Genomic DNA, 11,421 nt, shown 5'->3' on the forward strand with positions numbered 1-11,421 from the left:
AAGAAGAAGAAGAAGAAGAAGAAGAAGAAGAAGAAGAAGAAGAAGAAAAGAAGAAGAAGAAAAGAAGAAGAAGGCGGCGACGATGACGACAGGCAGGTATTTTGCTCTGGGGAATATGTTTATATTAAAGCCCAATAATGGCCTAGTGGAATTTTTAGGTGATTGTGACAAGATTCTAATTTGTTCATATACTTAATGGAGTTGGCAAATACTAAGAAATAAGATGCTGTCAAGAAGAAATCATTATTACTATAGAATAATAACTACCATAGACTAAGAATTGGCATTTGATTCCATGGATCCAATCCCATATTTTCCCAAATTACCTGATGGTCCTGAGCTTTGCCTCTTCCCCCGCCCCCCGCCCCGGCATGTATTTTGATAAGACAGCAGTAAAGGCCGTCTGCTGTCAAAGAGTTTTTGAGGTGGCCTCCAGGGCCAAGGCACAGGACAAGATCAAGTTACTGATTTAAAAATAACTATAATCAGGATAATATAATCCAAAGATAGAAGAGTCAGAAAGATGTACCAGGAACCTTAAATAGTTAAAATAGTTAAACCCTAAGTTATTCTTATTTCCAGAAAAAAGAAAAAAGTGGGGGGCACACAAGTATGCAGTTGTCGTGTTCTTGTAAAAAGCAATAAGTTAAAGTAACAGTTTTCAAATAAGTATTTCTTCTGTGACCCCTCTTACAAAATCCAAGGCCAAAAACAAACTACAAACGTAGAGCCCTGTCTTTGGAGAGATGAGATAATACTCTCCAAGGACACTGGTTCGTGACAATCTCGCAGTTGAGAGAACCTCAAAGAGAGGGTAGTTAACGTATCGCCTCTCTTTCCTTTCTGTAGCTCATTCTGTGGTCTCATGTCTCCAAGTTTGGGAACAGTTAAAAGGCTACCAGAGTAAAACAGAAAATGATCTCTGGACTTCGAGTAAGAAGATCTGAGTCGAAGAAGTTCTGACTAAACCATTATTGGCTTTTGTACTTTGAGCAAGTCTCTTCATCTCTTTGGTCTCCGTTTCCTCATCTACACAATGGAGACAATTATTCCCAGAGTTGTTTAGAGGTTTAAGATAGTGGATGTGAATGCCCTTTTTAAATAAAAAGAGGTCCTATTTAGCTATAAATAGTATGAAACAGCTTCTCTAACTAGTTGCAAAATTTTATTCAACAACAAAAGATACATGTTTTGACCTGCTCTTTAAACAGGTATCAGAAGGTGTCTCAGCATCAGGTTATTCTACCTGAATTTACCTCATCTATCAGGTAAAAGGTTCCTATTTCATCAAAGACTGACTAGAAGCACAGAGGAAAGGCCAAGATGTTGAGTTTTTAAAAATAATCACATAAACAGTAGGAAATTCTTAATATTCTTTTTGTTAGCCTTGATAGACCATATCTGAGGGCATCAATATTGTTTAACAAACAAAGATGGATTAAACGGATTCAAAGGTGAGTGTGCTCGGGCTTTTTAGGGACTAGATCTAGCAAAGGATTTCAGACGCACGTGTTGAGATTAGAGAGCTGAGGATCAGGCTCAGTTCCTGGGATGTTCTGCATTATTATTTCTGGCTTAAGAGATGATTAAAGAACAGGGCACTCAAAAGGCAGATAATGCGGGCAGACCCCACGGTCACTTTTAATGAAGAGTTTATAGTAAATTATGGTGTTATAACACAAACACGTAAGTCTACAACAATCAGAGAGATGACAAACCACACAATGCTGGACCACAATTATTTCACCCCTTCCTCACCTCCCCCCAAAAGTAAGATATACAGTTAGGTGTGGTTTTTCTTCTTTAAAAAAATTTTTTAAGGGACACATTAGGGAAAGGCTGCAGCTGGTGAATGTTGGGGGTCAACAGTGATCAGTGGTCATTACACAACATAGAGCCTGCCAAGAGAAAAAGATGTTTCAAAACTGCCTCTTTGTTGTCATTGCTTTGTAAGTGCGAATAAAACTTTAAATATAGGTATTTTTTTCAATTATAGACTGAACTTGCTGGCTGAAGTGTTAATATGTGTGTGTGTATAAATATGTTCACCGTTGGAGCTTACTTATTCCTCATTATGTTTTAAAGGGCTTTAAATATCTAGGATATTTGGAATATCCTATCATATGCGTCCATAATAACCCTCATTACTCCACTGAAATGTATAACTTCACGCAATTTGGGGGGAAATAATTTATTTAAAAAATTTTAAAACAGATCTAACTTCAAATCTTATCTCTTAAAATGCCGCTGTATTATTAGTAGAATACTGGAATGACTGTAGAGGTGAATTATTATGAATTACCACTAATTTAAAAAGGGTTTCTGCAGATTATTAATTTTTCAGTATTGCACCTTAATACACACTGATTTAAAAGTGGAAAAGTATAATCATCTTCCTTTACAAAATTACCTAGTAAGTTAACCATTACCAAAACCAGTGAACATTTAGCACATAAGCTGTCTACGATTAAGGTCTTGTGAATTTAGACTAAATTAATGATATTTTTGAAACACTAAATTGTAACAAAAAAAATTCCAAGCAAATTGTGTCCTTGCAAATTTCAATTTAAAAGTTTTAGACATTTCCATCAATTTTGCTTCTGGAACCAGAGTCCCCACTTTATTTTAAAAGTTTGTGAGTGTAGGTAAATCTCTTAACTGAAACTGAGTCTCAGATTTCTCAGCAGTAGTCTCTTCCTCACTGGGCTCCTGTGAAGATTAAGGAAAATGATGGATGTGGTAGTACCTTGTAAACAACTGAGGGTTTTACAAAGTTATAATATTGTTAATAAGTAGGGTAATTTCCATTCATGTTGTGAAATTCAAAGCACAGAAACAACTTTAACATAAGTTAATAGCTGGCAACTTTAGTGAGAGACAATGAAATTTTAAATAAAAATTTCAAAATGTAACACAATATATATTCTTACAAGAGCATTAAGCAGGTTAGATACCTTTTTTTTTTTAAAGTCTTAGAGTACTGAATTTTTCAGAACACAATGGAGTGTATTATCTGTTTACTGGTAACAGAGGAATTATCAAATGCTTATACATATAACTAAGAATACTTGAAGATAACGGTGACTATTTGAGGGATCTTTCAGCTTTCTGTTTAAAACCTCTGGCTCTGTAATGTGTTGTTTCCAAATCTTTTAGAATTGGGTTTAATGTATATATATCTTAAGACGTTCTATACTGAGATGAGTATCACAGTTGATTATATTGGATGAACTCCTATACTGCACATCTTTTTTCTGGTTAACTTGCGGGTAGGGCTGACTTCTTGTCAGAGCTGATTAGAATGTCATTATTTTCACCTGTTATTTTTACTTCAAGAAGCTGTCACCTCTATCATTATTGATTTTTCAATGACCATCCAATATGCTGAGTAAGAGTGCCTTTGTCAATAGATATATTACATAATGTTAACAAAACTTCTTTTCCTTCTTTATATATAAAAGTAAGTGTAAATAGAGTTTTGATATTTTCTCCTTTCATTATAAGGAGACATCTTGTGAGGCAAAGAGGACACTCCCTCTTAGAGACCCCTGCTTTACAAGATCAACACTATCAAAAGCTAGATACCTGTTCAGTATCTCAATTGTTTAGAAGAGTATTCTGTTTCTTTCATTTTACTGAAAAGATAAGTTTGTAAATACAAATAGTCACTAGACCTAATCTTGCAAAGAGAATCTCAAATGTCCTTACCAATTCCTTAACATCAAGAGTCCCATATCTTAAGTTCACATCAAGGTAGAAAGAAGATGAGTTATATATTTTGTGGGCCCAGTATAAAGTGAAAATTCGTGGGGCTCAGTGCAAGACCTCTTGTTCAAAAATTAAGAATTTCAAGATGGGGACAGAAGAACATTCAACTAAGCACAGGGGCCCTTCCAGGTGTGGCTTATGAAGCGGGCCCTGGGTATAACTTACACTAGAGTATAAGAAACTGAGAAGCAATTATCAAAGGAAGAGAAAAAAGAACAGGTGTACTCTGAAGTTAGGCTGTCCAAAGAAGAAGGGGCTAAGAGATCCAAAGATCAGTATCTCCCTTCTCTAAAATTCTGTCTTCAACTAGCCTTCTTCCAATCTGGCTTTGTCTAGCTGTTAACATCTTTTTAAGATGTGAGCTGATAGCCGCTTACCTTGTTTCCCATCCTAGGGGTATATTCATATTTATAGCGGACACTGAAAAACAAAATTACTTTAAAAGTGAAAAATCATCTTTTCACATATAGTATTTTAGTACCCCAAGAGGCCCTGGTAACATTTGGGGTCAGGGTGGCTTCCCCAATACCTCAGGCCATCTCCCATGGGACCTGCCTGCTTGCCTGCCACTGGGATCGTCAGAGGGTCAAATCCTCGTCTTCTATTGAAGGGGCAGTTTCATTTTCCATTAAAAAAAAGTAATATATTTTCATAGCACATTTTAGCAAACTTCGAAGGATCACCCCTAGAACTAAAATATCTGAGCCTTGGGGAGGCCAGAAGATAAATGATTGCTGTCTTTTCTCAGTTTGCCAGGTGTTTTAGCTACCACCGCTGTTTCTGGTCTCTGTCACCACTGCCAGCAACAGATCTCTCTTCAGTTACAGGATCCAGTTACTTCTGAATCAACCCCAATTCGAAGTTTTTGATGATATCAGTGAATTTCAGTGAATGCTGTGATTTAATATGAATAGCAACATACGAATAATATTTAGACTTCAACCAAGACATATCTACTAGTGTATTCTATGGGTAAAATGTATTTATTATCTGTCTTTAAATGTATTGTAAACAAGATAACTAAGAAGGATCAAGTACATTTATGCTTATGTGAGTTGGGTTTTTGTTTTTGTTTTTGTTTTTTGGTATGACTCTGATAATTTAATCAGAAACATATTTTGTTACAGAAATAAAATGCATAATGTTACATTTGGCAATGCCCGTGAGCTTCGAGTACACATGACCTGAACAAAAGGGAGTAATCAGAGCCATCTCCTAGGTTCGTATGGATTGCTGAGGTTTATTTTTCACTTGGACGTGCTGTGAATTGTAACCATCTATACCCCAGGAGCCACCTAACACGTGCAGGACCTAAGTCAGAGAAATTAACCCTAAATAAATTAATCCCTTTCACACTAGCTTTTCCCTTTTAAACATAATATTTTCAAGTAAGTATCACAACATCGCCCCTCATTTAGTTTGTCAACTCTCCGGACACGGTATTCTCAATCTTCGCAAATAAACACTTGCTCGTAGTTTCTATATTATAACTTGAACAACAGTCATGGTGATTTCAAAAACAAGCTATCACCCTTCACAGATCTTTCTAATTGTGGGTTCAGGTTTTACTATTTCTTTCAGAAAAATGATAAAATTCAGTCTCATTTTGTCTAGATCTGTATGCTTAAGGACAATTGCCTCAGAGAACAAGATCTACGTAGTTATGATGATTTTTTAGTTATGGATAAAACACGCATTTGAATGTAGTCCATATTTTTTGGCTATGTCTTTAGAGTGTGGAATATATGTCCTCCGAGCACACAGCTGGAAGGAGATAGGGTTTGCCTCGCTTTCATGTTAGGGAGAAGACAGAAACTTGCACGGTTACCATATACTCCAGTCAGTCACCACTATTTGTGATATTGGCAGTAATCATTCCAATTAGAAAACAGACATGAATGCATGTTGCTAACTCAATTTTTGTTATTTGGTTATTATATTTAAAACCTCCACACTGCAGAGGCAGTGTCTAAGAGGTCTGTTCAAATGAATCGATTTCTAATCATGTGTAATCATGTTTTTATTGAGTTCCTTCCAAACTTTATATAACCCATTGTTTCTAAAAATTTTTTTCTTTTTTTTTTCTTTCATAACTATATAGAAGCAATTCTTTCAAAAGAATAGCAGCAAATTCTTTGAAAGGAACAATTAAGGGACATTGAAAAAGTTAACTATATACATTCTGCCATATTTTTCTTTTTTAAAGATTCATTCAGAGTTTTCACAGGTGAAACTAAAAATAAATACTTCAGAGGAATATGTAAAGTATTAAATATGTGTCATTTTCAAATTTGATACAGGAAAAATGAACAAATCAAAACCAAAAACCAGTCACCAACTTACTAAAATAAATCAGTTTCTAAAGGATCCGGAAATTGTTGAAGGAATAATGACATGTAATCTTGGAAGTTTCTAGATTTAAAAACTTGAGGTCTGGGGACTTTAAAGTTTAAATTACATTTAGTTTAGTGAGTTCTTAAAAAAATTGACGTTGTAACAGGACCCATTACCCAGCTGTTCTGTGGTCAAATCTGTCTCTTTATCCCAAAGGGAAAAATTTGCAAAAACATATTGACAGTTCGCTTTTATTCCATACTGATCAAATACCTTACTCTTAATTTTTAAAATGTAAAACAAGCAACACGTTTTAAAATCTTGGGTCAATTAATATTATATATTTTATAATTTCCAAATATTTCAAAATACTAAAATGCATGGATTTGTTGTTTTGCAGTTTTTAGTAACACAAAAGAAAGGGGGAAGGTGTGAATATAGCATCTTTGGGTTTAGGAAATGTGTTCAGCAAGTAAGTTTAATAAATATACCTTCATTTGTCATTGGCTTGGGCACTGGTGGGCTACAGAAAGCAAATGTCAGGTGTCATCTCAGAAGAGGCAAGAGATCTATACACATATCCAAGCACAGCTTAATCCTAAAATGGTGTGGTTTTTCCCAGAAATATTAACTGAATTTAGGATCAGCATACCACCATATGATGCAATAAAATATTAGCAGTTTTGTTCTTTATATCATGCTATGTGATTCTTTTGAACAATAACAGCAAAGTATTTACTTTTCTTCTTAGGTGAAAATTAACATGTGGAAGCATGAGTGTGTGTATCATGGGTGTCAATTTGCACCGTAATATAATGTTAAAATAAGGCAGAATTTAGCGTAACTTCAGGGTTTAAATTGCAAAGCATTTTTAAATGGAGTATTTAAATATTGGAGAACTTTAATTTTGAAATCCATTTGAAAGTAAAGATTTAGTGTGATTTACTATTTACTACTCAACTATAACTTGTTTAGTTGTTGCTTCTATTGAATGATTGTGAACCAACTGGAAAAGAATAAATTATATTCTTTGGAATAATTGTTCCAAAATAGACATTTAGAGGTTCTAGACATTGTTTCGAGGTCAAGTGAATAATCTGAATGACTTTTGTAGATTACACTTGCTTTTGACACAATATGGATGGCTATGGGATATGCTTTCTTTCTGGTGACTAAGATGATGGCAGCTGACCCTGGCGAGGTCCATTCATTACTTGGATGCTACCAAGAGTGCAGGGCTCCCCAAAACAAGACCTAACACAGAGACGGGAAGCAAAAAAAAAAAAAAAAGTGTGAGAGCACTGCTTGGTCACTAGACTCAACCACCTTATCACTGGAATAACTAAGGGAGAAAGATTAAAATAATTTTAGTCAGTGCACATTATGTGGAATTCACACTACTTCTTGCTATCTGTTAACTCAGGCATAGTCCTTACGTTTCCAATATCTACTCATTCACTGTTGCAAAGTGAAAAATAAGTTCTGTCCTAACAATGACAACAAAAACACCATCAGTTTGAAAATAAAAATTCTGGCCTCTTGATACACTGAATAGAAATACTATAGGAACAAACACAGGAAGATAACAACGGACAGGTACATTTTATTTCTACCTTCCGAACTCCTTCATTCCAAATAATTAGAGTTCTACAACACAAGTTTTCCCTTATTACACGGAGAGTCTGGTCAATAAATCCAAGTGAGAAAACTAATATCTGAATCACCGGGTTCAGGAAGCCAACTGAAAAAGTTGCTACGTTAAGTTATCTGCAGACTGATCCACGATGGATGGCTACCTTGAATGTAAGCCTTCCCTCAGCATGGTATTGCCAAGATTATGACATCACTCTTTGCTTTTTACTATTCATGTTACCACATGAATGTTCAATAGACACAGGACAAATAAAATGAGGGTCAGGGCTTCCCTCATTCTTAGAAGGATATTTTTCAATTATATATTTTGTTACATCTTAAGAGATAAAAGCTGTGTCTGCAAGTGATTAAAAGATGTTTTATATTCATGGTTTCATTTCTGCTGAAATAAATGCGTAATTTAAACCACACATAATTCCTAGCAATTTAGGCCCATTACAGAGTTCTAGCTTCTTTTTTATGATAGTTACTAATTAAAACAGAGTGTTGCTGCCACGTGGAGCCTGTGACTTCCACATACAGGTTTAATGAATAAAATGTCCTGACATAAAAATGAAAACAATAGAGACAAAGCTGCAAGCTGTTGTGTTTCTAGTGTATGGTAAAGATTAAGGACCTTCGCTAAATTAAGAATTATGCAGATAAAACACTTGTTAATTTCGTTCTTTAAAGGAAGAATTAAAGGATTTTTTAGTGAAATCTGAAATACTCACTAATTTTTCTAACTTCTGGACCCCTCATTCCCAGCTGACTCCTCCTCCCAAAGAATTTAAACTCATCAGAGTCACTTTTAAAGGATAAATGATGGGATATTTTAATGTAATCCTGCATATAGGTTTAGATTGAAAATGGGAATTGGGACCATAATTAATTATGTTGCCAAGTTTTTTGAACTTTAAGGAGACAGACTGAGGCAAACGAGGGCATTTCATAAGACTGCAACCTTCTAAAAGTTCATGGGTTAAAACTTTGGTAAAATGACAGTATCTTTTTGACATTTAATTAATTACATATGCAGAATGAGTGTGAGGAATTAACACCCTTTTGGTGTATTCACTTTCTGAAACCACTGTAATAAGAGACTGACACAAAATCAAAACCAAATATAAACAGGGTCTTCAGCTAGGGTACGGCCTTATAATCACACTTAATAAACAATAAATAATGATAAATACTGAGAGCCCTCAGTACACTCTGCTCTCGCATCCATCCATCACATCTTTCAGGATAATAAAACAATTCAATCCCATCAAATCCTCAAAACCGCTCCCTCTGGAGGGATGTTTTATCTCTACTTCTGCCAGCCCAGGGAGGATTTTACTTGTTTAAAGGGGGCGGAGAATGGAGCGGGGGTCCTATTTATTTCCATTGACGACTCCCCTGGTTCTCACAGGCGCTCAGGGACCGGGTGGGAGGAAAAAAGGAGGAGGTGCGGAGATTCCCTCGTTCAGAAAAGAAAAAGGGTTCAGGAAGCGAGGCAAAAGAATGGGTGGGCGAGGGCGGTGGGGGGAAGAGGGTAGTGTGTTTGGAGAGGTCAGCGACTAAATGAAAAAATAAATTGTTTTTTGATATAGCAGGATAGAATGATGATGAGAAGTAGACAAATTAACCAGCCCAACTAAGTTGCTAAAAGAAACTGTGTTTAAAAAAAAAAAAAAATCAAACCCAGAGACATTTTCTCAGGTTCATTTCTCGCTCAAGGTCTTGGTTTCAGGGAGCTCCTTGTACCCAGAGCAGGAGATGGACAGCGCCCCGAAGGGGACCCGGAGGGGAACCGCGACCTGGCCCGAAGGACAGCTCAGCGCCCTTGCAGAGGTGCCCGCGGCAAACTCCAAGGGCCTCGGCGACCCGCGTGGACCTGGTGCTGGGGACTGCGGCGAATTCTCCAGACCCGGGCGGGGGTACGGGGGGGAGGGGGCAGGAAGGGCGCACAATGAAACGAAACCGCACCCTAAATTCTGCAGTTTGCGAAGTGTCCCAGGAGAACAGCTGGGACCTGGAACCACTCGTTCGGATTCCTGAGTGTCGGGGCCGCGCCAACTCTCTGCTCGGTGGTACTGAAGGTAGCGCCAACTAGAGCGGACACCGACTGGTGCACAGACAGGGCTAGGGCACGACGCCCTGTCGGCTGGGTCTGGGGCGGGAGGGAAGGTCCCCTCGGTGGCTGCTCTGGTACCCCGGCAAAAGCAGGATCGGGTCCCAGGCCTCCCTGCCCAGCTCGAGGAAGTTTCTCTAACGATGCTCGCCTAGCAGGCAGAGGACTAACGAGGAGCCAGAGCGGTGGGGGTTCGGTTGGCGGAAGGGGACCGAGATCTCAGAGCCCGGGCTGCCGGGCTGGGGGCCGCCCGCCAGGAAGCCGCTCCTGCCTTGCCCGCGGGCGAGCCCCAGGCGCAGTCCAGACCCCTCGCTTTTCGTCCCACACTCACGCGCCTCCAAGACCCCAGTCCCGCAGACTTTCTCTAGAGAAGGGTAGAGGGCGTGAACCGGAGGGGGAGGCAGCAGCTCTCCCGGCAGGCGGGCAAAGTGAGTGTCCAGGCCAAGTCCGGGATAAAGGTTCTGTGGCTCCCGGGACTCCGCCGCGCCCTGGGCACCGGGAACCCAGTGTCCCCGGCCTGTGCACGGTCTCTCCACCTCTAACACCGTTTGCGCCGCCCAGCCACGAAGCCAGCGTGGAAAACCGAGGGAGACCTGCTCCACGCCCCTTAAGCCCTCGGCTTCTCCGGATCTGGTGCCCTCGGCCAGCGGTGACGGAGAACCTCGCTGGGCCCCTCTGACTTAGGGGACGCGCGCTTCCACCCCCCATCCCAGATGAGCCCTCGGGTGTGAACACTCCCTGTGCCAGGTCTTGGGGTGGCGGGCTAAGGCGTCGGAGCGTCAGGAGTTTGCTTTCCTCTCGCTACTTACCTTACAAAAATCTGTTTGATTTTCCTGGGAGGGGGAGAGGAAAAATCCCTCCCCGAGGTGTGGTGTGCGAAACAGTCCACGTCCCCGGCACCGGCCAAGATGCTAAGCACCAGTACTCAGGAACCGAAGGGGCTGGGAGGCGGAGGAGGAGGCAGATAAAAGAGAAAAATTAAATCGGCCGAAGTGTCCCAACTTTGCCGTGGGCGCTGCAAACTTCAAAGGCGGGCGAGGCTGGCAGCGCGCGGCCGCCGAAGTTGCTGCGAAGTGGAGCGGGGAGAAGCGCGGGGCTGGGGGATCCCGGGACAGAGGGGGGAAGTGGCGGGAGGTCCTTTTAAAAGGCGGGGAGCGTGCGGGGGCTGGGCGGCGGGAGGATGCTGCCGAGGCCAGCGGGGCTGTCGCGGGCTCCGCGGGCGGCCGCCCGGGGCACCGGCGCCTGGCTGGAGTGCGACGCAAGGAGAGCCGGGCGCGCGGCGGCAGCGGGTGCGCGGCTCGGTTCGCTCCGCTCTCTCGCGGCTCCGAGCGGGGAGTGAGTGTTCGCTCCCGAGTGTCACTGCTGAAGCCCAGAGCCGCTCCCCCTCCCGCCCCACCGCTGCCCGCCCGCCCCCTCCCTCCTCTGCCCGATGCCTCCCCCTCAGTCCCTCCCTCCCTCCCGCTGCGCGCCACCGCGCGCGCGCGCGCGCAAACACACACACACACACACACACACACACACGCACGACCCAGCGCTCCCCAAACAGGGACCCTCGCGGGCGGCATCGCAGG

General features: G+C 41.0%; 1 protein-coding gene across 1 annotated transcript in view; it reads right to left on the reverse strand.

Annotated features, from left to right (window-relative positions):
* Positions 1 to 10,948, reverse strand: part of NDNF (neuron derived neurotrophic factor) — a 40,305-nt gene extending 29,357 nt beyond the window's left edge. Inside the window, exon 1 of the mRNA XM_032412754.1 lies at positions 10,660 to 10,948. The gene's annotated coding sequence lies outside the window, so the exon portion shown is untranslated. The remainder of the gene's footprint in view (positions 1 to 10,659) is intronic.
* Between the last annotated feature and the right edge of the window lie 473 nt (positions 10,949 to 11,421).

The sequence above is a fragment of the Phoca vitulina genome, unplaced genomic scaffold (assembly GCF_004348235.1).
Source record: "Phoca vitulina isolate PV1807 unplaced genomic scaffold, GSC_HSeal_1.0 scaffold14, whole genome shotgun sequence".
Taxonomy (NCBI): domain Eukaryota; kingdom Metazoa; phylum Chordata; class Mammalia; order Carnivora; family Phocidae; genus Phoca; species Phoca vitulina.